Here is a 4,003-nt window from a genome sequence, read left to right as displayed (position 1 = left end):
AGGTATATATTAGAGGAAAATATTAGAGTAAAAAGGACAACAATACATACATACATACATACATACATGAACACAATTTCGACTTATGCGCTACTGTAACAGCTCCTGGTATTTAGCAAAGCCTTCCCATCCGAGCATTCTGCATGTGTTCTACTCAGGGCTTTGTCAGTTCCTTATGATAACTAGTTTGATGGAATCTGAAATTACCATCTTTCGGTGAACTGTTCTTTGTATTATGTGATCAGGGATCGTCGGTTACTTTACAAGATTGACTCTCAGCTGCAAGTCTGGAGCTGTGAAAAGCAAGAAAGGTTGACTAGAACCTAATGAGGTGCGAAAACCGGCTGTTTATCAGTTTTTCACTATACGGAAAAAAATAAAATATTGCCCTGTTAATATTTGCTACATAAGTTACATGTATAATTCACCAACTTCTTTTGTTTACGTATATATATATATATATATATATATATATATATATATATATATATATATATATATATATATATATATATATATATATATATATATACGCACTCTTCTAACTTCAAAACCTTTGAATTTTGTTCATATCACTAGAAACCATTCCCACGAGCACATACACAAATTTGAGAAAAATCTTCCGCTTGGCTGTACATTTATAGACAAAATGAAAGAGAAATGGTATACATATACATGTATGGATTTGTAAATTTCTTTTTCTCTGGCTGAAAAAACAAACGTTTCCCTGGGATGCCCGAATTCAACCAATCGGGACCCGTATTAATATATTTTACATAATATTTTAAAATTTGATAATAATTATAATCTTTTTATATATGAAATTCAGTAGAGAGGGCCGTATGTTTAGCATCTCTGGTTTAGTAAAAGGTGAAAGGTGGAAGCAGTATCTTTGACAGGTTTTAGCGGAGAAACAGTATTTTTGACTTGGAAAGAATGGAGGAATTTATTCACAAACTGGAAATCTAACTAAAATGCTCGCAACAGGATATATCTCGCTAAAAGACACAGAAAAGTCAGGTTGTGATGCTACTACGCCTAGCAATAGATAAAGTTTTACTATCTGAGAGAAAGATAGGTTTGATCCTCGTTCGCCGGGCTTCCACACAGTTTCTAATTACCAGATTCTCCTCATATACATTTGGTCGATGTAAGGCCATGTTCTCAGATACTTGCTCAAGATTTCGTGGAATGATTATGAAACTACGTAGTTGCGAATTGGCAATTTTAACCACAGATCTTCTGAAACCATAATCCTTTAAGCTGAGAAACGAACTTTCAGCCAAAAGTCTGCGGCTACGTTCACCCAGACACTGCATAAAATTTCATATGAAAGGAACAGAAAAAAGCTTTCAAACTTAACTGAATTATCTGCAAAACATTAGTTCTATAATAATACCCTGTTAAAAAATAGAATGTAATTTGCCGATTTAGCGGTATAGAGTTTGAATGGAAACAAGTCAAATTGAGACAAATTTGATCATCTAACTAAGAAAACGCCTATTTAATGACTGAAATAATATAAAAGCCAGCGAATATTTCATTGAAATCGATAATCAAATCCATACAAACTGATACAGATTGTGAAGATGCAGTTACTGTTTTTCAGATATATTGATATATTGCTGGAACTATTGCAAATCTTTGTTAATTTGAATTTTTGCCTCCTTCTCTCTCTCTCTCAATGCAAATATGTAGTTTTATAAAATGTCAATATTATAATGAAATGTAAACCATAAACTCATGAAATTTTATGAGAAACTTAGAAATGTATGCAATTTAAATAAAAACGATACAGACATGGAAAATATCATTAAATATAGTGCATTGAAATATATAATTGTAATAGGAAATCTCAGTCCAAAACAAGCAAAACAATACTCTTAGGAATAATGGTAAACATGATAAAAAGTAATGTTATTTTACGGTTATCACGCGAGGAAGCTGCATAACACCTTCCATTTTCAATGTTTTTATCGATTCAAATAAATAATACAACGATTTCTAAACTGTTTTATCATAGTTCAAAATCCATCCATCCATCCATCCATACTCCCATTCATCCGTCCATCTGTTTTCTCCGCCCGCTATTCCTGCGTGGGCCATGGTGTCAGCGTCCTCAGGTACCTCCTGCGTAGGGGTCTACCAGAAGCAACCGTCAATACATTTTACTGATTGATTCCAAAGTATGGCTTACTCAGACCATCTCGCTCTTGATCGGCATCTAGGTTTTCTGATGTTTGCCTTGGCTTGAAAAATCCGTATTGCGATCCTTTCCTGAGGCATTCTAATCCCATGTCCTTAGAACAAGAGCTGTAACCCTCTAAATGTAGTGAAGTAGCGGCTCAACCTTGAGAGACTGATCTCCGAGTTACGCACTCTGTCATGTAACGTTACTCCAGCGATCTTATGGAGGAAACTCACTTCGGCCGCTTATATTCACATTCATAGTCTTTCGGTCATCACCCAACATTCATGATCATCGTTGAGGGTGGGCACGAAAATTGAAGTGAAGAAAGCAAGTTTGGCTTTTTTACCAACTTCTTTTCTGAGGATTGAACGACAAAACTCACGCTTTACTGTGCCAGCACCAGTAATTCTAGCAACTAATTCTGCCCCATCTTTCCCATCACTCGTGAATACGATCCAGAGAAACTTACACATCTCTATTTGTCTCAGTGTTTTTATTCACATGAAGAGTGAACTAGGAAGACTTTCTTGAGAGAACCAATGTCTCAGTCTTCGCAACACTGATTCTCATCTCTGCCTTGCAGTACTGTGGAGGTACAATTCGTGTGAGAATACAACACTAGGGATGATTCCGCAATTGCCCTGCAGACGAACGAGCTGGATCTTTTTCCCTCATACCTAGGCAAAAGAATAACAAAAATCGTAATAGAAGGTTATCCACCTGAAATTAGATCGGCGTGGCTTTTGGCAGCTGCTTGCTCCAATATCGAGGACGAAGTGACACCGCTGGAGTTCGAGGAGAAAAAGTGCAGAACTGGTATGGCGGGATCCTTCGGGCAATAATTCGAGCCACATCAGGAGAACTGGAGGAAATTCCAGAAATTATAATTCTGCCGGATAAGACAAAATAGAGTCTCGGTCCGGGGCAGAGTCCCAAGATGTTTCGAGTGCGAACTGAAGGGGCACATAATTAAAGTGTACCCCCAGGTCATTCAACGTGAAGCATAAGGAAAAAACAGGATGAACAAGAGGAACAGCAAGAGAAGCCTAACGAGGAAGCTTTAGGTGAGGAGGAAGGGAAGTAGGAAGAGGCGGAGAGGAGTGGAGAAGTAGAACTGCGCGCCAGAGGAAGGTGGACCGTCCACATCTACCTAGGTAAGTGAAGTTGCAGGGAGGAAGAGGAAAAAATTTCTCCTTCTCTTTCTCTAACAAACACAAAAAGCTTAAATACGAATATGCAATAAAGAAATTCAGTCGGCGAGGTACGGCGTTTGGTCAGTTACGCAGACGGCGAAGCATATCGTTATTATGCAGGACATATCAGTGTCAAGCAAGACGCAACAGTCCATTATTTGTTTCTTTTATCTCAGTCTGGATGAAAGCATGGTTATATGGCTAAGAGACTCGTATTGCAACCACGTGGTTTCGTGGGCAGTCTCACTGCTTGACACATTCGACAAATCTTTCGTCTACTATATCCTCGGGCTAACTACATTGTGCAGAACGTGCCTTAATAATATGGTTACATTGTCAGTAAGGAGTCCCAAATTAACTCACCGAAAACATAATTTTCAAATTATCTTTGGCGACTTAATTTGGGATTCCTTAACGGCAATGTAACCTTCATATAACTAAGGTATTTTCGGCCTGATGAATAGCTGGCCGAGTACTCCTCGTTGATTAATTATTACATCAGAGGAATTACTAGCCAGGAAACATATGTAGCCTAGATTTTACCTGGTCCACTCCTTCAATTTATATACATACACACACACACACACACACACACGCACACACACACACACACACACAC

This window comes from Octopus bimaculoides, chromosome 7, assembly GCF_046866305.1.
Source record: "Octopus bimaculoides isolate indiv1 chromosome 7, ASM4686630v1, whole genome shotgun sequence".
Lineage (NCBI taxonomy): Eukaryota > Metazoa > Mollusca > Cephalopoda > Octopoda > Octopodidae > Octopus > Octopus bimaculoides.
The sequence above is the reverse complement of the archived record's forward strand: the minus strand, read 5'-3'. Positions refer to the sequence as shown.